The 23,730-nt window shown below is 34.0% G+C and overlaps 1 long non-coding RNA gene across 1 annotated transcript in view; it reads left to right on the forward strand.

The window, feature by feature from the left end:
• The window catches only part of LOC105862097 (uncharacterized), a 34,669-nt gene extending 11,700 nt beyond the window's left edge, over nt 1-22,969 (forward strand). The window contains exon 5 of the long non-coding RNA XR_012923666.1: nt 22,420-22,969. This is a non-coding gene — a long non-coding RNA (uncharacterized LOC105862097). The remainder of the gene's footprint in view (nt 1-22,419) is intronic.
• The last annotated feature ends 761 nt before the right edge of the window (nt 22,970-23,730 follow it).

Below are 23,730 nucleotides of genomic sequence, written 5' to 3' on the forward strand. Positions count from 1 at the left end.
ATCCAGGCATGGTGGTGCATGCCTGTAGTCCCAGCTACTTGGGAGGCTGAGGCAGGAGGATCCCTTGAGGCCAGGAGTTGAGGTTGCTGTGAGCTGGGCTGACGCCACAGCACTCTAGTCCAGTCAACAGAGTAAGACTCTGTCTCAAAAAGTAAAAAATAAAAATAAATAAAAAATAAAGTAGGATAGCAGTGGGGATGAGATAATATGTTTGAAATATAACAAAACCTGTCATCATTTTACATTTGCAACTGTTGGAATTCTATGTCCACTGCTTTAATTGCAGAATTAAAACAAAAACAAAAACCATACTTCTTTGCTCTCTCCTCTATATAGGTTGGCTATTGCTAGTCTCAGAACATTCATATAAAAGATAAAGAACGAGTGGTACATTCACCGAGTGTATGGCACATATTTGATATGTAAACAAGCAAGCAATCAAAACACCTGAGGCTGACACTTACTCTTCAGTGTGTAATGCCTTCAGCATTTGAAATCTGTTTTATAATCCAGTCAAACATTATCAGCCTAAACTATAGGTAACACACAATGCATAAATCTTCTCATTCTGAAACCCTAGAAACTAAATACTTCTTGAATGGTAATACAGTTTTCTAAATACTGATGATATATGTTGCTTGAAAGATATAACTAGGTTGAGCTTTATAGCAACATCTGTAGAAATAAAATGAAACCATCAGTATATGTCAAAAACACTCACTACCTCTCTGCAGGCAGGTGCATCAATTAATAAGCATTCTGTAGAAAAAATCCATTAAAATTTCAAAAATCATAGAGTACTTGTATCTGAATCTCTGCTACAATAAAAAGCAATATTAGAGAATACAGCCCAAGAAAGCTTGGTATGACAAATTCATCAAGGAGAAAGTTTAGCCTATCCTTCAATAAGGGAAGCCTGTGGGATCATGTAAACAAAAAGCAGAGAGAGGGAAGAGCAAATCCCTAGGGAACAACATTAACATAATTGAGCACTTAAATGCATAAGAAACAAATTGAGACCACTTAAGTAAATAAGGAGAAAGCTATGTAAAGACAGCATCAAGATGCTACAATTGATCTTTAACTGTTACCATCTCTGGAATTAAGTAGGGCTGAAACCTCTAAGGATTTGTTCCTTAGCATTAAGCTAAATGGTTAGGCATGGGAGCTGTTTTAGGGACAGAAAGCTTGGTTTGAACTCAAGTACTAGCACCTGGCATATGTATCAGGTTCAACATAGTTCTTTACAACTCAGTTTCCTTTTAATAAATAAGGCAAAATACATTGCCTCATAAAGTGTTGTTATTTTTAAATGTGGTAGTTAGATACAATGTTTACCTGATGGTGAATGGCCCTAAGAAATATTCAATAAAAGTATTTTATTATGTTTGTTATTATCATTATTACCGGGTATGAAGAGGCATATGAATTTGAAATACATATTTATAAGTACAAATGAATAGATTGGTAGTTAATAGAATTTTTCTTTATATTGAAATCCAAATCAACTCATAACAAAAATATCTGAATTAAGACTACACTAGTTGGATCTCCATTAACATTTGCTTTGTTTATTTAAAAATTGAAATGGAATTGACCAATTTGAAGCATAAATCTTATACTATTATAACCAAAAAGATAAAAATAAGAAGGTAAAATTTATAAATTGTCTGATTGATAAACTGTAACTTCTACAAAATATAGTAACAATCTTGATTACTATGACCAGATATTTGGACACTAATTAGTAAGTTTAAATGTTGCATCAACCATCTATGAAGTGGTTTGTTTAATCCATTAAAAAGAAATAATTGTACATAGTTGTACATGATATTTTTGTATCATTTTATTTAATTTTTGCATAAACTTTTTATGGAAGTGCAAAATATATCTACCAATTTTATATTAAGTTTATGCAGTGATAAATTTTTTAATAAAGCTAACACACCAGGTAACCAGTGCCAAGATCATGTGATAGAATATAACATGTACCATAAACAACTCTCGTGTGTTTGTTTGACAGTCATTTTTATGCCCCCAAAAGGTAGTTATTATTCTAACTCCTATCACCTAGATTACTTTCAATTGATTTTGACTTTTTATCATGCAATCATGTAGGATGTACTATTTTGTGTTTGAGGTTCTTTTGCTCAGCATGAGTCCATGAGATCGAATTATATTGTTGCTGTTTGTAAACAGTAGTCTTTTCTATTTCATTGCTATATAATATTCGATAGTTTATTATATGAATATGTTATATAATGCATCTATCTCCTGTTCTACTATTGATAGGGATCACTTCTAGTTTTCAGAGATTGTGAATTATGCTTAATGAACATTCTTGTACATGTCTATGCTACACATATCTACTCATTTCTGTGAGGTCCATACACAGGAGTGGAATTGCTTAGTCATGGGGTATACATATGTTTGGTAAAAGAAGATACTACCAACAGTTTAACACACTGAATTTACTAATTTCCATCACAACCAGAAGTGAATGAGAGTATTATTGATCAATTTATGTGCCCCAAATTGGTATTGTGAGTTTTGTTAAGTTCTATTAATTCTGGTGGCTATGTAGCAGTTTCTCAAATGGGTTTTAATTTGCATCCCTGATGATTTATTACTTTGGGTAGGTACTATTTTATATGGTTATTAGCCATTTGGATTTCCATTTTCATGAAAAGCTTACTCAATTTTTTCATTCATTCATTTAAGGAAGTTTATTGTTTTTTCATTAATTTGTAAGATTTATTGACTAGGTGTCATTTAATAGATATATGTATGACAGTTAGAGTCTCTTTTTTAGCTTGCCTTTTGAATCTCTTAAAAGTATATTTTAATAAATAGAAGTTTTCAAGGCTGATACAATCTAGACTGTCAATCTTTTCCTTTATAATAAATGATGTGTGTGTGTGTGTGTGTGTGTCCTGTTTAAGACATCTGTGCCAATCTCAAAATCATGAGAATCTACCTAGGATAATTTTTAGTTTTACTCTATTACCTTTTACTTTATTTGTAAAATCCATCTCTAATTGATTTTCAAGCATGTTCTTTCTAGTAAGGTTTAAGGATTTTTTTTTAGGTTAATACCATTTTAAAAGACTTATTGAAGTCAAGTAACATCTAAGAGCAATTGCTCTACTACTCTTTTAAGGATGCTATTGTAAATCCTTTTTGGATTTCAACAATTCAAACATTTGTCTATAGCAGCAACTTTTTAAAAAAAATGTATAGTCCCAATTACTAGGATTAGCAATGTATTACATCATTTGTTTAATCTACTCTTTCAAAATAACTTCTTTTAGGTTTTATTGAACCACTGCAGGTGAGGCAAAAAAAAAACAACAAAAACAAAAAAAGCCAGATAGAGTAATGTTTCCAATCCATTGCTTTGTATCCTTTCAATTCTAATAGCATTAAACTGATTGAACATGGTGCTTTAATAGGATGGTCCACCAAACTTTTCTCCAGCAGAAAAGATGTATTTATGGCCTAAAAAACCAATACTTGCTTATATACCCTATTCTAAAGATTATGAACACCTGCTTATTGTAGTAATTTATCATTGAACTTTAATTTTTTACAACTAAGTGCGTACTGAACTTAGGTAATCACTATTTTCTATTAGTTGGGTTCATTAATACATTCACCAATATATTCATTCAATAAATATGTATAAATCACAGGCTTAGTGTTAAGTATTACAGTTATAATAGAGGCACCTTTATAAATTATATAGTACAGATAATTTAGTTCTCTCTGCCTCAGGAGCTTACTACCTAGCATTATAGTTAAATATTATTATTTTTCCATACATAATTTATATATTACTTTCTTGTTATTTGTTAACAATGAAAAGCTTTATCTTATATTTTTAAGTTTGAGACAATTTATAAATAATTAATAATAAATAAATATACCAATCTGATTGCTTTTAAAGTAATTGTGAGAATTATTTTTTGAACAAATAACCCTTCTACCTAAAAAATTCAATAAACATATTAAAAACATGCATAATTTCTACTGTAATTTTCTTTGTATATATTTGAAACCCATAGTTTATGAAAATACCATAGTGTGTTAAAGTATCAAAATTCTTTAAGAAAATGAGTGATTAAGTAATATAGTATAAATTCAGAAATAGAAGAATTTCAGATTATTTCTAAATTGTGATCTACATATGGAAAAATATGAAGTTTTCACTTCTCAACTATAAACATGCAATGTTATGGTCTATTGATATTGCATTGTATTAATGGTGGATGAAAACTGGTTAAAAAAATAAAACATTTTATGGAAAATGGAAAATATAAAGCAGAGAAAGAGAAAAAATAAGTATTTTTGTAGTACTACAAATCATGCTGAAACAAAAAATTAAGCACTTAAGACAGATTAATTATAGCTTAGCTAATAATGTAGAGTTAGCTTAACCAAATAAAGTAGCCAGTGTGAAATTCTGGATGGTCTTGTCAACAGAAACTACTCATCCACCACCAAATTGGGATATGGGCTGCCCAACCAAATGAAGGCAGAAAGAATGGTGTATGATCAATGTGTCAGAATAATTGTATTAATATATTAGCATAGAAAATTATACTAAATACAAAAAATTTTGAGTCTGATCTGGAATGATGTAGAATAGATGAAAATTCTACAGACTATAAAATGAGGAGATAATGGGAACATTTTAAAGATATGTTTAGACAATCAGTGAAACTATTCTTGCACAAAATCAAGCTGTAGAGACTACTTTGTATGGAACAGAATAGGAAATGACCTGGTCTTTTTTCTTCTTTAAATTATAAGCTTAGGATCAAGAATTTTCTAAGTCTTCAACACACCCACACTGTCTAATGAATATTCATAAAAACCTTAGCATTTCCCCTCTTTCATTCTTTTATCCAATTCATCATTAAGCACTAGACAAATGATCTTTGAGATGTCTCTATCCGAACTGTCAAAATTCAAATTTACTCATTTCACCTACAGTTGAATGAAATGCAAAGGCCTTATTGGTGCTCTTGCCTCTAGTCTTTTGTAAACTTCATTTGAACTATACAACATACTGTGGCAAAGTATTGTTTTATTTTAGTAATTTGTCATGTGAAACTACTATCGTTTACAATTGTATCAAATGTTGTCCCTAATTTTTTCTGTTTTATTTTCTAATCATATCTTACCATTTGCTGTTTTGTGCTTTCTACTATTATTTTGACTTGATTATTCTTCATCTTGTATCATTTATGGAAATAGCCAATTATGCAATGAATTAATTTGCTGCTTTTAGGTGATTTTGGAAATTGACTAGCTCCTTGTAATATCATTTCCTTCTGAAAATGTTTGAATATTAAGAAACCAGTTTTTGAAATCAAGTTATTAAATATACAGTGGGCACTGCAGATAATTCTTACCTTATAATTTATGTTGCGAATGTTATATTTTCACAGATATTAGCTATTGGTTTCTTATGCTACTATTTAATATAATGCAATTGTTTTTTTCATTATTTTATTTTTATCTGATGTATCATCCTATTTCGTACCAAATTCTCCTCTTTAGTTTTAAACATTTATAGACTTCAGTGTTGTGTATATTTATTTAGTCCAACAATGGGTACTGTGTTTCCCCAAAATAAGCCATAAAATAAGACCTACCCATAAAATAAGCCCTAGCAGGATTTCTAAGCATTTGTGTAATATAAGCCCTACCCCGAAAATAAGACCTAGTGATGGGCGTGGCTACGCAGCATATCTGCGTTACCCATGCATTTTGACACGGAGCAGTAAGGAAGAGGAGCAGCCCTTCTCATCTGCTCCATGAGAGCGCTATTGCTCAACCATTGAGACCAATGGTTCTAAAGGAAATAGAGTTGCAAGAAATCCAGGATGGAATTCGGGGTTTGGAGAGTTATGATGATGTTCCAGAAGAAGACGACTTAACTATATTTGAATAAATATAGATTGTTGTACCGTACTTAAAAATATAACATATCCCCTGAAAATAAGCCCTAGGGTGTCTTCTTTAGGAAAAATAAATATAAGACCCTATCTTATTTTCAGGGAAACATGGTATTAAATGTTCAAACTGGACTACGCACTGTTAGAAACTGAAAATTCATTAGTGAACATCACAGATACATCCTCTGGACCCATAGAGCCATTATACTCAAAGAGAAACACTTAGACATGTTGTATTAGTTTTCTTTTTCTCTTTTTCTTTTTTGGTATTAGTTTTCTATTGCTTCTTTAATATATTACCACACATTTAGTAGCTTAAAACACCCACCTGTTGTCTCACAGGTTTGTGGATCAGAGGTACAATGTGGCTTTGCCGGGTCCTCTGCTCAGGTCCTCCAAGACCAAAATCAAATTATCAGCTGTTCTAAGCCCTTATCTAGAGGCTCTGGTTAAGATTTCACTTCCAAGGTCATTCAGATCAGAATTCAGTTACTTGGGGTTGTATGACTGAAGTCCCAATTTTCTTTCCACTTCATCTTTTTTTTTAAATTTCAGAATATTATATTATGGGGGAACAAACATTTTGGTTAAGATGTAATGCCCTTGCCTCGCCCAAGCCAGGGCTACAAGTGTGCCCTTCCCCCATACAACTTGCTCCACCTCCATTAGTCACTTCATCTTTAAGCCTAAAACAAACTGAATTCTTCTTATGCTTCAAATCTGACTTCCTTTTCTTCCAGAATGAGAAAGATCTCTATTTCTAAGGGTGCTTGTGATTATATTAGGCTCACCCACATAATAGAGCACAATCTTTTTAATTTAAGATGACTTTATTAATAATCTTAAATTACATCTACAAAGCCCTTTTGCCATGTAACATATTCATAAAAGTATCACCAAGGAGCAAATGACACAGAAGCCAAAATTGTGCCTACCACATATGTCCAGAAGATCTTTGTATGCATCTTCACTGTATCATTGTTTGCAATAACAAAAATCTGGAAACAACCTAAATACTTATCTAAAAAATAATGCACAAGTAAATTGTAGTATGCTGACATAATAAAATATTATCCAGAATTTAAAATGAATGAAATATAGTCACAAACTATAGTAGATATCCTAACAGTAGATTGAGTGAAATAAAACAATAGATTGAGTGAAATAAAAAATAAACAAAACTAAAAGTAAATGTAGGAATTTTAAGAAATAGAAATGATGAACATGAATTACAATAATAATTATCTACAGACAGCAAAGTAAAGAAAAAATATGGGTCAGGAGCTCATCAGTAGATTTAAAGCAGTATTAAAGAATTTAGTAAAATAAATTCTTAGGTGTTATTGGTGGTGGATTCATGGGTGATTTTTGCATTATAAATAAGTATTTATATATATATATCCCAGAAAGAGTCATGAGTGGGCCAAACAAGTGTCATGAGCCAAAAACGGATGAATCAAAATTTATGTACTCGTGACTATATGTATAACAAGTACCAAAACATTTAAATTATATGAGGAAAAATTACTGGGCATTATGAGAAAGCATGACATGGATCCGGACTGAGAATAACAGAGCAATTACAACCTTTTTTTGAAAGTAGTATTTAAGCTGATGGATGAAGGTACATGCGCTAGGGAATCAAGCACAAGTAGAAGCAGGAACAGTGACATTGCTCTGGAAATCTGTGTCAAGTCTCTGTGTCTGGAAAATGATTGGGGAAAAAGCCATTGTGGCTGAAGTGTAGAGAATGTCACAAGATAGACTAGAGAGGCAGAGGCCAGATATAGTGGGAAACAAATTTGGCATGATCAGACACCTTTCAAAAAGATGACTTTGTTGTTGATCCAGTTTGGATGTTTGTGCCTTCCACATTCTTGTGTTGAAATTTAATCCCCAAAGCTGGCAGTGGGGTCTAGTGGGAGGTACATGGGATGGGGATGGATCTCTCATGAAAGTCTTGGTGCCAACCTCAAGGTAATGAATAAGTTCTTACTCTATTTGTTCTCTTGAGAACTGATTATTAAAGAGTTTGGCATATCCTCCCCTCTCTCTCTTGATCCTTACCTTTTGCCATGTGATGCCAATTCCACTACACCTTCTGCTATGAGTGAAAGCTTCCTGAGACCCTCACCAGAAGTAGATAGTGGCAGCATGCTTCTTGTATAGCCTGTAAAATGTGAGCCAAATAAACATCTTTTCTATGAATCACCCAGCATCAGATATTCCTTTATAGCGACACAAACAGACTAAGACAATTGCTAAAAGATTTGCAGTTGACACTAATAGAAGTGGAGAAACCATAGGAAAGATTATGTCATGAGACTAGGTAGACTCCTATGGAAGACAGCTCTTACTGAAAATGAGTATAGTTAATAAAAATGACAAAATGCTCAAGGAAAACTACCATCATGATTCATGTTTGATCTGAATGAATGCAATAATGGATTTATCATTTACAAAGATAGAAAATACTGTGGGGAGAGTAGATTTGAAAGAAATTTAGAAATTAAATTTAAAAATTTGGAATTAAATTTAAGTTTGAGAAGATTATTTCACATTCAAAAGGAGATGTTAAGTAGGCAATTGGGTGTATGAATATGGAGTTTGGGGAAGTGTCAGAAATGGAAAGGTAAATTCATGAATTATAAGAATATATTTAATATATAGTACTTAAAAGTCATAATACTAGCTGAGGATATGTATGTAATCAATGCAAACTGAGTCTTGGGATTCCCCAACATAGATAAAACTATTAAAAAAAATCTTGTGAGATTAAATCAAGATGTATAAACTATGTACAAAAATGTACAATAAGTGGAAAATTTAATGAGGTAAAAAATCATGTGCTTGTGTGTCTGATGGGTGTGTGGTTAAACCATAAAAACTTATGGACAGGAAATAATTCACAAAAATGTAAGGAGAATGGATGCCTCTAAGAATAGTGGAGGAAAATGAGATTTGGAAAAGTATACAAATGGCTTTCAATTTTGACTTTAAAGTTTTATTTCTAAGAAAAACAATTTGAAACATTGGAAAATTGATTAAATGAATGGTTAGAAATTGGACAAAATGACATAGTGTGTTTAGTGAATTCTATTTAGAAGTTTGCAGAATAAATGAATAGAGAGACAGGAACACAACTGAGGAAGGTTGTGGCTTTTAAGTTTTTTTTTTTTTCTCTTCTTTTGCTGTTGTTCTGAGTTTATCATCTGTTTAATTTTATAAGAAAGGTGGTATAAAATCATGCCTTTCAGTGCTTATGGAGACAGAGCTTTCGTTAGGAGAGAGATAATTTCATCATTAAAATGGAAGTGGAAATAAGAGAAGATAGTTATAGATGCAATTAAATTTATGGTTTTGATTTTGGCAAGATTGACCAGTTCATATCTTTTGGTTTACATTTTCTCTCAAGTATGAGACAAAGACAAAAGCTGAGATTTATAGCAATGGGGGACATTCAAAATGTGGGATCATGAAGGTTTGAAATTGTAAATTGTGGAAAATAAGAAAGCAAATTATTATAGAAATATTTTTAAATTTCTATGTGGTTTTTAGGGCTTAGTTGAGGGTGAGGATATTGGAAACAATTGGTGACAATCTGTATTGGTAACAATTTATATTAATATATTTCCCTAGCAATTTGCAGATGCTTGTCTATAGTTACAGGTGGATTATTGGGTGATTTCTTATTTTTCTGGGAATATGGCTAAAGTTAGAAGAGGCCATTATCCTAAAGGGAAAAAGGGAATCCCAGGTGATGTCTTGGTTCTTTTAGGGCACCATTTGCAGTTAAGCAATATCATGAGCTTCCCTTCCTTGCTTATAAGATCCATATGAGCACTAAATGACAGTGCATGATTTATATTACTTCCTGAGAAACCTTCACTTTCAACTAGGTGAGGCATGTATGCTAGACTATTCTCTGAAATGCTGGAAAGTAAGTTCGAAGTTCTGAAGTCTTGCTACCTGGCTCTGCACAACCAATATTTTGTTGTCTTTGCAAATAACAATGCTCTAGCTCCCTTAGTAGGATTGATGCAGTGGAAATTCAGGAATTGGATGGACTCCAAGTTTTGCCAGTTCCACCACTGAACATAAACTTTAGTTCATTTAATTAAAATTTGCCCTCTCCCATGGCAATATATCTATGAAAATGGCTGTTTTAATTGTTGGATGAAGTGGAAGCCGTTTGTCACTCATTGTTTACCTTCAAATCCAATAATTAAATCTTCTGCCCCTTTGGACTGTTGTGACATGGAGCATGGTTATCTAAAATGAAGGATTATTGTGTCCTTGATCTTCATTTATTGTCCAACAAGCCATATGGTTAGGGAAAGAGTATCTGAGATTCATCATCATTTGTTCAGTAAAGCATTTCACAAATGGCATCATTATTTTATTTGGAACTACCTCTTAAAAAAAAATAAATGTCCTTGGCTTTAAATCCCACATAGTTTAGCAAAGAAAGGTATATGTTGCCTCACATCATATGGGGAGTCCGTAAAGATCACGTTGTATACAAGGTCATAGATTGTGGTCACTGTCATTTCTTTTTTATACTTGCCTCTTGTCAGAGAGGAAACACTGGTGCCTCTTCCTTTTCTTATAAGGGCACTAACATCACAGGGACTCCATTCTCATGACATCATCTAAACCTAATTGCCTCACAAAGGCCCTGCCTGCTAGGCCATCACATTGGGGGTTAGGGTTTCAGCATATGAATTTTAGGGGCCACAACCTTCAGTTGCTAACACCTCTCCTTAGTGGTTTTTTTTTTCCTCAGATTCCTACTATAAATGAGTTTCCTTAACGTGGCCAGGAGTGAACTGCCAATGTCCTGGCATATGAACGTATAGATTTTAACTATCCTGTGGAGATAATAGGCACATGCTTTGCTAATGTCATATGTATAAATATAAAATAGGATTTCTTGGGAAAAAAATTACAAATGGAGCATACCTAATCCCCTGTGCTCTCATTATTCTACAGAGAATTATCCTTAGGCCAAGCATACCTGGGGATACGACAAGCTCCAGCAGGAGGGTCACATCCTCCTGAGTCACTCTATATATTTATAAAGCAAAGGAGTCAGGGAACATCTATTTGAGTATATTTAAAAAAAATAGGAGCTTATTGGTCAAGGAGAGCCTCTAGAACTGAGTGGCTAATATGAACCTGCTCCTCTCTTGACATTGGCTAATTGAGATTTGCTGAGAGACAGTTTCCTAATAAAGTTTCAGATTCATCTTACCTCCTTATCCAAAAGGAAGAGCTACATCTCCACATAAGTTATACAGTTCTTTTCTCTCTACTCCAATCCACCCTTCAATATTCTGCTTTGTGATTCTAGGGCTGAGACTCTACAAGCCATATTTTTGCTGTTAGCTGCCTCCTTGTTAAGCTCCCTGTGGGCACTAGAGGGAGACAGCAGGGCTGGAAAAGGAAGAGGGAAGATTTGCTCATTTCTTTTTATTCCCTGTGGATTTCCAGACTGCTTCCTGCTCCTATGTTTTTATTTTTGTATTTTTGGGGATAGAGACAGGATCTCACTATTGCACAGGCTGGACTCCAACTCCTGGCCTCAAGCGATCCTCCTGCCTCAGCCGCCCAAAGTGCCAGGATTACAGGCATGAACCACTGTGCTTGGCCAGCTTCCTGTTCCTGTGGGCATCATCCACACACTTCCCCACAGCAGCAGCTGAATACAGTTGGCTGTTTTCCCATCACTTACATGTCCACCCTCATCACTCGCCTCCTGGGAACACGAAGGCCATCTGCCAGAGCCCTCTGCTTAGAAGTCTTGGCCACCCAAGGACCGATCCTACAAACTCAGAGATACCAGTACCAAGTAGCAGCACTTCATTTTCAGTACAGACATTCCTCAACTTACGACGGGGTAGCGTCCTGATAAACCTATTGTAAGTCAAAAATGTTGTAAGCCAAAAATGCACTTAATACCCTCATAAATTCATAGTGAAGTTTAAAAATCCTAATTCAAACCATCACAAGTTGGGGACTATCTGTAGTCCATGTTTGCATTCTTGGGACTCATGCTCTAGGTTTCTAAATTTTAATTATTCTGGCCTCTTGCCTTTGTTCCCTAAGAGTGATAGCTGCTTCCTATGGTTGTTACCTCCATGATACCTTAGAACTCTCTTTTCATACTTTTAGTTACTTAGTTAAAAAATATTTTTATTAAAATACTCCTATTCAATAACTGGTGTGACTTTATTCTTTTGACTAGACTATGCCTGATATACCACTCAAAATTAATTCATAAAATGTCAGGATAGGATTCTAGTAGCTCAAGCACAGTTCAGTGTCTCCCTGTTGCCCATTTGCTATATATGACCCAGTGAAACTATGACTGCCCTAACCTGGGCCAAGTGTTCAGGCCTGTGGCTGAGGTGAGGGGGCACCATGACCGATAGTCTCAGCAGGACCACTTGGAGTTACAGAGAAATTCCCCATAGAAACAGATTGCTGTATCCCTGATAACAGAAATAGAATGCCTGCTGGGGTGGGAGGCTTCAGCTATCACAATAGCTAACATAGCATTGCCTCTCTTCTTATACATGCATTAATTTATTAATTGGTCCAAATGAGTAAGTTATAAACATGATGTTGTGTTTTTTTTTTTTAACTTCAGTGATTGCTTCCAGCCATATCCTGCCACACATTTTGTTATTCCTAAAAAAAATGTTGAGCAGATTTTCAAACTTCCTGTTTTTAAATCTATGTGCTTTTAAACTTCAACTTCATCTTCAGCTCAAAGCTTTTTCCTCCTCTGCCATTTGAAATGATTGTTCCTCATCCCTGCACATTCATGGGGGAAAGAGAGCAACATGGCCATCTTTGAGACACTGTCTCTCCTCATCTCTCCTAAATTCTGTGTCCTGCAGTGTGCTGGGGCACATTGACGGAAGGGGAAAAGTTACACATGCCTCTTCATGAGCAAGTTCTATCATTGATTCCTTTCTTGGTTGATTAAAACAGCTGTTCCCACACCAGGGATATCCCCTGTGTTGTATGTGTGCCAATGTCCTGGGGCACAAGTGCCAGTTCTCCTGGAGCTGTTGTGGTCCTCCCACTGCATAGTTCCCCGATTTGGGAAATCTGGCTCAGGCCCCCTTGGCATTCCACCCTTCTGTGCCTGCGGCAGTGGTATTTTACATAGTAGGACAACTTCTCATGAACTAGCAAAGTGGCTCAACTACAACTGCTTCTAGTTTCCCTTGACTGAAAAAATTCAGACATTCATAGGTAGTAACGATAGTCAATGCCACTGCGTCCTCACCTGATATCTAAATGAAGAAAAGTTAGCTATGAGGATTCAGTATCATGCTAAGATATTGTGATGGTTAATTTTATAGGTCAATTGGGCTGGGGCATGGTTCCCAGATAAGTGTTCAAACATTATTCTGGATGTTTCTGTGAGAGTTTGGTTGGGTAAGACCAATATTTAAATCAATGGAATTTGAGTAAAGTAGATTATCTTCCATAATGTGGTTGGTTCTCATCCAATCAATTAAAGGCCTGAATAAAACAAAAGATTAACTTTTCTCAGCAAGAGGGAATTCTGCAGTAGGCAGCCTTTGGACTTGAAATGAAACACTAGGTCGTACTTGGTCTTTGGCTTGATGGCCTTTGAACTCAAACTGCAACATCAGTTCCTCCATAGGTCCAGCCTGCTGACCCACACTGCAGTTTTTGTAATTGCCAGCTCTCAAAATCACATGAACCAACTGCTTAAAATAAATCTCTTTCTATAAATACAAACATTCCATTAATGCTGTTTCTCTGGAAAATCGTGAGCAATATAAATATATTAGTAAACTCAGATTACTCTTCGCAGGACTGTATTAATTGCCTTGTGGAGGGTGGTGTGGGGTGGGACTTTTGCCCTGTGGCCTATATCCTCATTATTTTTAGAGGCTGCCCCACATTTTTCTCTTCTGCTTATGCAGATCAGTGTGTTTGGGACATGTTTAACAGGTGAATGAACTGCCAGTCTTTGCATCTCTTAGGCACCTTCAATCTCTACAAGCTATTATTTTAGATTTCCTTCACTTTGCTTGGAGACAGATGGGCATGGACACAGTAACCTCTATGGAATATACACCTTGTACAACCTCTTCACAACCATTTCCAGATAAGAATGTGAATATTGAACAGTGTCTTGGTCACTTCAGGCTGCTATCACAAAATACCATAGACACAAAATACCATACCGCAGTTATGGTTTAAACAACAAACTTTTTTTTCTCACAATTCTAGAGGCTGTGAAGTCCAAGATCAAGGTGCTAGCAGATTCAGTGTCTGGCGAGGGCACTCTTTCTGGTTTGCAAACAGCTGTCTTCTTTCTCTATTCTCAAATCAAGGAGCATGAGAGGGCTCTGGTCTCTTACTCTTCTTGTTAGGACACTAATCCCATAGTGGAAACTTCACTCTCAAGACCTCATATAAACTTAATTACATCTCAAAGACCATCTCAAAGACCATACCCACAAATACCATAACTTCCAGGATTAGGGCTTTAACATATGAATTTTGGAAGAACACGTTCAGTCCATAACAAGGAGGTACCTAGAGGTGGCATGGTTAATTCTGTCCCATCTTAATAAACCCTAAAGGGGTTGTTTCCCCCCAACTGTTAGAAGTTTTTATTAGAAAGCGAGTACTTGAACTTAGTTTTTGTGATGTAGGCAAAAGAAAAATTTCCATCCCACTTCCTGTTACTAAAAGACTACCAAAGACAGTTTTTTTGTGCAGTTTTATAGAGAGTAATTTGATTTTACAAGAATATCTTATCATAATGAGGAACTATATATTGCTTGTTCTCCATTTAGAGACCACATCTCTTAAAACTGCTACCTGAAATTCCGTGAATGGCAAAATGTATCCTTTGCCTCATTGTGAAAGTACAGCAGGGAATGTGGGTAGCCACCTGGCTAGAGTGCAGGCTTGGCCTTTTATACAGGAACAAATGTTAGCGGGATTATTGGATTTTGTGTGTCTCTGGGGGAAACTCACCCTGTGTTATTTCTTCCTTTGCTGTGAGGTCAGACACTAGGAAGCAAGAGTATGTGTGAATTAATTGATGGAGGTCACAAAAGCAAGCAGAGACTGGCCGTATATAAGCTTTAGAAATACAAACACCTCTTTAGATTTTATAGGCAGAGTTCTGCATTTGGGCACTACACATACATACTCCTTAATTTACCAACTATTAGAAGTGGTGGAGAATCTAGTCAGTGTTGTATTTCTTAATGTCTTTAATGACACATACCTTTATTTACCAGAATTATATACCAGAATAGCTCAAATGACCTTGCTCTGACTCTTTTAACCAAATATACACATTAAAATGTACTGGAGAAATAATTGAGGAAATTTTAAAAGAACAAAATTGAGAGCATTGTTTCTTGTTTGGTCAGTGGTTCTTGGGGTGGTGAGGTGATAACTACCAAATGACTTCCTGTAAGAAATTAGATCAGGATATGAAAGTAGTACATTATAAAAAAAACTCAGTAAAACCAGTATAAAAGGAATTAAAATTATTTCTAGCATTTTTTGAAACAGAAGAGAATTGTGTATGTTTTTACTAAGAAGTAGAAGTGCATTTGGAGCCATTATCCTTACATGCCAAATAACATAAAACAATATACATTAATGTTAAAGAATTTGACAGTAGGTAAAATAGCCTGCAGCAACTATCAAAACCCCTACCTGTTAATATTGTGAGGATTGTGAAAATGAAGTATTTCTCTCAAAAGTTGTTTCTTTCAATATACTTCTTTTCTTGTGAAAAAATAGTAAATACAAAAATGTCAACATAAACATCTGGAGCTGTAAAATTTGAAGACTGTATTTACTTTAATGGTCCAGCTTTCCATTACCGCTATATCACATTGAAAAGGACTTATTTCAGAATATTTTAATTGTTGGCATAATTGGATTAGGTATCTGGATTAGGTAAAGATATAGCAATCATCCAAGGGGAAAATATCTGGTTAGTGGCTGAATTCTGTAAATTTTCAGTGATACATGAGTTAAATGATGCTGTGTTTTAACAGGAAACTGAGACATGATATTCAAATGTAGATACTGATACCATTGTGTATTGTATTATTTTTTGAAAAGATAAGTGTTTAGGTTTAAATTAAATGATATTTTAGGCTAATTTTAAACATGAAGTATAAATTTGAGAATATGGAGATTTAAAAAAAATCTAACAAATACAAACAGAAAATGCTCTATAAATTATGTTATCTTAATAGATGAGAAAACCCATAAAGATATCCACTTATGCTATTCCTATCTAGTAACTAACAACTAAATTAATGTCATGATACAAGAGCATGGACAACTTTTATTAAAATTTTTAAAAACCTTGCACTCCCCAAAGTCAAACTTAAAAAAAAAAAAATAAAAGAAGCAAGCACTAGTATTTGAGGTATTTGTTGGTGTCATAGTATAAAGTGGCATTTTGTATACTGCATTGGAAGGGCTAGAACACCTTTCAAATATTAAAATAAAAGATGTATGATAGAAAACACACAATTGTATGAATTATAATCATGACATCACTATTTGCCTTTTGTCACCATAGGCAAGTACCACTTAATTACTTAGAGTCATCATTGTCACTCCAGAACAAATGAAATAATAACGTTTAAAAGTGGTTTGCACACTATAAAATGGCATATGGAAGAAAGATGCACATAAAGTTTTAGAGTCTCTTTTGGAGTCTATGCTTGACCAGGGTGATTTCTCAGAATATAAGATAAGACCAAAGAGGAGGAGGTACACAAACGTTAGAATATTAATTATATTAGAAAATAAAAGAATTTTTAAATACAAATAGACTTTATGTTTTCATAAGAGGGCATGAGTTTCTAAAACATAACTATCACAAATTTTATATACTGAATATTGTTATGTTATATTTTTTGGAAAAACATGCATTTATAGAGTAAAATGTATTTAGATAATATATGGTATTCAAAATATTATGTTCTACACAAATGATAGTTTCCTATAAGTAAAAAAATAAAATAAATTCAGAGACAGAGAAATGCTGAATATTTCCCTGCTAAATTCAATGGACACATTAATCCAATGTAACCATTATTAATCCAATGTAACTAACATTGCTTGTAATGTTATAATATTTAAAAATCAGAACATTGATCCTGGGCTATCTTAAACTATAACAAGAAGACTGTATTTAGCACAATTCCAGGCATGGATTCTTCCTTTTGAGGGGAGCCTATGTTGGCAGGGAGGGTCATTTCTTCAGAACCTAGGTTTTAACAAAAAGGCAAGAAGAAGGGTCCTTGAACAAGCAGCAGTGAGAGGTAAGTGAATAGTGAGCAACTGCATGGAAAAAGAAAAGTGAAGATTTTTAGAGGCTTCTGTGACCAGCTATTTTACTGAGAGTCTTTTCTAAAGAGAATTTTTAGGAAGGTTCACCAGGCATTTGCAGTATGATATACCCATGATATCTGTAAGAAATTTCCTCTAAATATATGTATTTTAAAGCTCAAATGATTTTGGATTTAGATTTAGGGGAATGATTATTTGTTTAAGAAGTAGTACAGAGCTCAAATTGGCCCCAAAGAGACCCACATTATATTCAAGATCAACAAAGAAAAATACCTGTATATTCCATGACATATTACTTAATTACAGGATGATATAAATCTTTTTCTATAGCCAATATTGTTGAAAGGGGTTCAATTAACTGCACATGTTCACTCCTGCAGGGTGCTACATATTATGTTCTATATCAAGTTAATATATACAAATTTGTTATATATACAAATTTCACTTTGCTTAGTCATATCTTCCCCAAAGTTATAACATCTCACTTTACTAGGTAGAAATATATTTTATTAAAATTTCCTCTCTATTATTTTTCAAATTTTAATTTAGGTAGCCATTGTAGTAGAGTAAAATTCTAATAACTCAATTTTGAAATTTTTATAACCACATTTATATTTCTATAAGGACAATGTTTCATATAGTTAGGTATATTTCTATAATATTAGTTTGCATGATGATTAAAATCTCCAAAACAAATACAGGTAGTTTCATTTTGTTCCTAACACATATTTTGATCAACTAATTAATATTTTTAAAAGATCATGATTATTTTTCATATATTTAAAAATAAATGTCAATAAAATTGAAATAATTAATTGTAGGTTATACCAAAAAATTAAGGAAAAATCCTTTATAATAAAATGTAACAAAAGTTCAAAAAATTAATTTTAAATCTGAATTACAATTTAAAAAATAATTTTTATCAGGCAAAACTTCTTTTCCATAAAAGAGTTATCCATTTTTCTGCAACTGTAAAACCATATTACCAAGATGACACCACCATGTAGCTACTAATCTTCCTTCCAAATTATGGTAAATATTTTTAAAAGAGCACCATCTTTCTAATAAAAAATATAAAATTATTTTTCTGCTACATCTTGAAATACAGCATTTTGCCTTGGGAATACTTTTTAATGAAATATATTTTAGTCATATCAATTCCATGTCTAAACAATGCTTTCAGAAGATCACTTTTGCTAATATTTTGATACTCATTAACCTTAAATAGCTGCTTCAAAGATATCAAGAAATCTTATCTAATTTTACAAATACGCTTGGCCTTTTCTCTTCCATTTTCATATATTTATACATGTTAGCTTCTCTAGCAGGACTATCTTTCTAAACTATAAGTGCCTGTCACCTAACTCATGCTTCAATGCTTAGTTTAAAAGCTACCTCCTCCATGAATTTTCTTTTTGTTATTTCAGCCTGCAGTCATTGCTACTGCCCTCATTGTGTTATGTAGTCTTTTTACTTATATTCAATAGTTTGAAAGTATTCGAGCTTTTCTACTTGATTATGTATAGGGCTTTTCATAGACGTATCAATTTTTGTTGAAAAAAAAATTGTATGAAAAGCCAAAGGTGACATTTCTCTAAGGTATCAGTACCAGGAAAATTCACAATTCCCATGAGCACCGGGTACATTTTTAATTTCATAGACATTGGTCCTTGTAATAGATTCTATTTTATTTTATTACTGTTGCTCAGAAGCCCAGCACCAGATTTGTACCTCATATCTTGAAAGTGTAGAGCAACATATAACCTTTTGTTTATATGAATCTATTAGCTTTACAACTGTTTTCATTCTTTTATTTTTTTCATATTCTAATTCTCCCTTGGCCTGATTTCCTTCATTTATGTTATTTATGAATTCTGATATTTATTCTGGAAATATCTTTTAAACCACCTCAAAATCTCTTCATATCAAAGAGAAGCATATGCAAATCAATAGAAAATAAACCGTGTGAAAATAATTATCTTTATATGGCAAATTATTTTCAAAGTGGGGAGTGAACAAGAAAATAATTTGAGATTCAAAAAACATATATTTGAACTTCTATATTTATGTCTTACTTTAAAAGAAAACATAAATTCACTTTAGAAATATTCAGTATGCAAATAGAGAAGTACATGTAGGCAATTTATAAATATATATATATATATATATATATATATATATATATATATCCTGTGTACATGCACATGCATTGGTGTCCCTTCTTCAGTGCTGAAGGGCCTATTCTACCAGCAGCTAGGAGTGTGACTGACAACTGATGACTTTTGTACCTCTCAAGAATTGCCCTTAGCTAAAGAAAGTTGCCTTGCTCAAGGTCCTGTCTCCTCCTTGAGGGTGGACTGTATCTAACAGTTGATATCAGAGTTATAAAAACCTGGTCCCATTGCCCTAACCCAGTACAACTCTTAAGCACCATCCCAGCTTCAGAGCTCCCTGTGGAGTTAGTTGATACTTCTGCTATGATGGTCTCATTGTCCACCTTCTTCCACTGCTCAGTCCTGCTTTTCCACTTCTGCTATATGTGTCCATCCTAAGCATTTCTTAAACTTCCTGTACAATAATTTCTATCTCAGAGACTGCTTCTCAGAGATTTCAACCTCTACATAGATAGATAGACCAATTACTTAGATAGGTAGCTAGGTAGAAACATACATACATGCATAAAGAGATTGATAGAGAGCTGTCATTTGTGTATAGCACAAGGTAAATAACTAATCCTGAACAAAGGGAACTAATCTCCATGACACTTGGTAGATCACCTTAAAAAAAATCCCCTATTCTAAGCTAGTCCTTCTTATTCCCATAGGAATATATTTAATCTTTTCCTGCTACTTTGTGGTTGAGGGCCAATTTCCATCTAGTCTGTAGAGGAGCTGATCTTATTAATACTAACTAGGAGGCAGCAATTATGGTCTCTAGAGCCAGCTACTTGGGTTTGAACCTGAGCCCCTCCATTTACTAAATGTGTGACCTTCGGCAGTTACTTACCTTCTATGGGCCTCAGTTTTATTTGTAACATGAGGATAATAAGAATAACTATTTCACAGGGTTGTTGGGACAATATAATGACTTAATTTAAAGTGCTTGGAAAAGAGTCTGGTGTATATAAGTGTTAGCTATAATCATAATTTTAAAAATGAAGTGTGAATTACCCAGTTCTGTACATTAAACACTTTTTAAAAAATCCCAACTATTAATAGCTGTTCCACATAGCCTGTGTAGATAATGCTGTAACTTAAAAGTAACTTAGAGGATGACATAATTGATGGCAATGGAAAAGTGACACGTGAATTGTTTCTTTGACATTTTGGTATCATCACAAAAAGAAAGACTTTATAAGCTAAGGTACTTGGAAACTGTAATTGACTCTGTTTAGGCTATCAGGTTGCAGTTATATGTAGACAGACATTCTGGGTAATTCTAGCAAGAAATTGGAGGGAACTACCATGATGGTTTTAAAACATATCTGGAAAGTTTTATAAACTTCCCCCATCAAAAAGAAGAATTCATTACCCACCTCCTTAAAAAGGGGCCAGCTTTTAGAACTGTGAGGAAAATAGAATGGGGTGAATATGAAACTCCATGGTTTCTGAGACTATGTTACCAAAGACCATGTAAGTTTTCTTGGTGACCCTTTGAATGCTGTCTCCAAGACCCTAAGGCCACTATGAAAGTAGTTCAGTTAACATGAGATCACTTTGTATAAAGACAACATAGAAAGATGCCAGAGGAGGCCCAGTTTGCCTACTTGTCTGGGAACTTTACTAGCCTAGGTACCAGACATGCATGTGAAGATGCTTCAAGATGACCCCATGCAAGAATGAAAGCAAGAACTGCTGAGCCAGTCATTCCCTAGTCTTAAGCAAAATAAATGACAATTTATATTTTAAGCTACTCTTTTGCAGTGATTTGTTAGTACGAGATAGCAACAGAGATATATGTCCCTATTTAGATCCTAAGTTAATTATTTTTATATAAAGGAATGAGTGCAGTATAAAAAATTAAAGATATAGACATTCATCAAAAATATTTTTTGTTTTTTAAAATTTCAAGATACAATATCTTGAAATTTTGTTAAGCAATAATTAATTATCATTCTCCCTGTTTTCTCAGCTTCCACCAAAATGCAGACTTCTTTCATTTATTTCATAAGTTTGAATAGGAGAGGACCCCCATCAATCAACACACACATACACACATGCACACACACATTGCACACTCCACCCTACCCCTGCTTTTTTGGTGAGTAAACAAGGAGAAAATTTCTATTATTAAAATATGGGCACAGCCTGGTCAATTCTTTGTGGTGATAAGATCTACCTTGGCATAAAATTGAGACAATTGACACAATGATAGCATCAAATCATAATAGTTTTTGTTCATTCAAGGTCCTGGGAAACTCACCTCCTACTCTATAATAGAATTATTATGAAGTGGGGTAGGCACAATATTTCAGAACAGAGAAAAAAAAGATAGGAGTTTTTTGTTTTGTTTTGTTTTGTTTTTTCTCATGGAGTCTGTGCTTTCCTGCTCTTCATTACTATAACTTGTGAAAATTATCTTTTTGGAATAATATGGCCAAAGTCTTGTGATTCCAAAGAATCAAGGACACCAGTGATGATTTATGAAGCCTGTTCTTTGTGTGATGGCAGGAGAACAGTCTCATGGCTAATGGCTAAGAGTCTTGGTCTGTAAGCTTAAGATTTACCAAGGGGGCCTTGGCTCAATGAAGGTCCCTGCTTTCTAACAGAAATATGTATAGCGTTTTGAATTCTAGGATAAGCATTTGAAATTATACATTGTATCAATACTTTCTGCAGCAATTAGTAATTGGACCTATTTATTCCCATATAGAAGCAGGTGCACAATTGGCATATTTTCTTTCCACCTCCTTTGCATACATATTCTCAAAGCACTTTAGAAAGAGGCTGTTTAAATGAATGTACCATGCTTGATGGGTTGTTTCTTTAAACAATAGAGGAGGGATTTATTAAGGGAACGTTATCTCAGTTTTAAACTGTAAAATTTGTTTTTGTTTTCATTGTAGGTAAGCACATCTTTATAAATGAATTCAGAAGCACAATTCTGTGAGGCATTTGAAAGCAGCCACCAATACTCTGAAATCTCTACTGGAACTGGGTTTGTCACCTGTGGAGAAGTAATTCTGATTAAGCAGCACTGAGATTAGTCATTCTGGCCTCTACTGACTTGGAGTTGTTCAAGCTTCACTAGAATCTTCCCCATCTTTTGGCACCTGAGTGTTTTACATACCTGTGACCATAAACTGAAACTGAACCAATAGAATTGACAGCCCAGAAAGCAAACACTATTGTTGGCAGTTGAGGGGAAGGACTCTCAGAGGAGGACCAAGTTTATATGACAACTCCACTGAGGTGAATTACCACTAAAGGAAACAGACTCTAGCGTATGCAAGCTGTCTTTACTTATTACGCAGAGTGTCTAAAATGAGCAATTAATATTAAAAGTTTCCTTATAACATCTGATTTTTTTTCTCAACATTCCTTCCATCAAATTAGCTAAAGACCCATCTTGGGAATTCTGCAACTCCAATGGCACTTGGAAAACCTAGTGTCTGGGTACATTAATGTCCCAAAAGGGAAAATAGGTACATGTGTTAGAAGCAGTAACAACATTCTATCTAAAATTGTCTTAGGTATTAATGTTTTCTGACACAGCAAACCACCAACATCCACAGAAACAAACAAACAGAAGGAGTAGCTCTCTTTGTACCAGTATTTAGCTCAATTCTTCTTCCTTCTCTTTGGGAACAGAATCTCCATTTTCTTGGAATAAAATGAAGTTTTCTGTAGCTTGCTCTCTTACTTTGTAATTTCTCTATTCATTTGTTAAGGCCTTGGACTTAATACATTGTCAAATTAATTGCAGCATGATCAAAAATTAAACACATGAGAAACTACTATATATTTGAGGATAAAGAAGGTCCAACCTTTCTTTGGAAAGCAAAACCTGTGTTTAATAGAGACAACAACTATAGAAGCATATTTGTGTGACAGAGAAAATGAAATATCAGTTTTCTCTACCTTATTCTTCCTCTCTCTCATTCTTGGATATATAATGTTTCTTTTCTTCATGGATGGGTCTGACTCAGGGAGATGTGGAGAGAACAGTTTTGTTTCCTCTATGTAAATACGTAAAAACCCATTTGGAACCAAGGAAGGATTGTACCATGTTTCTATTCTAAGGAAAGGGTGATCATCAATACTAACTTGCAGAAATCTAATACACCATGGAAGAGTGAGAGAAAGGCATATACCATTTAAATAAATGCTTTAGAAATAGAACCTTGTTCTTGAACTTTAATTTGTATTGTACTAAG

This window comes from Microcebus murinus, chromosome 2 (genome assembly GCF_040939455.1).
Source record: "Microcebus murinus isolate Inina chromosome 2, M.murinus_Inina_mat1.0, whole genome shotgun sequence".
Lineage (NCBI taxonomy): Eukaryota > Metazoa > Chordata > Mammalia > Primates > Cheirogaleidae > Microcebus > Microcebus murinus.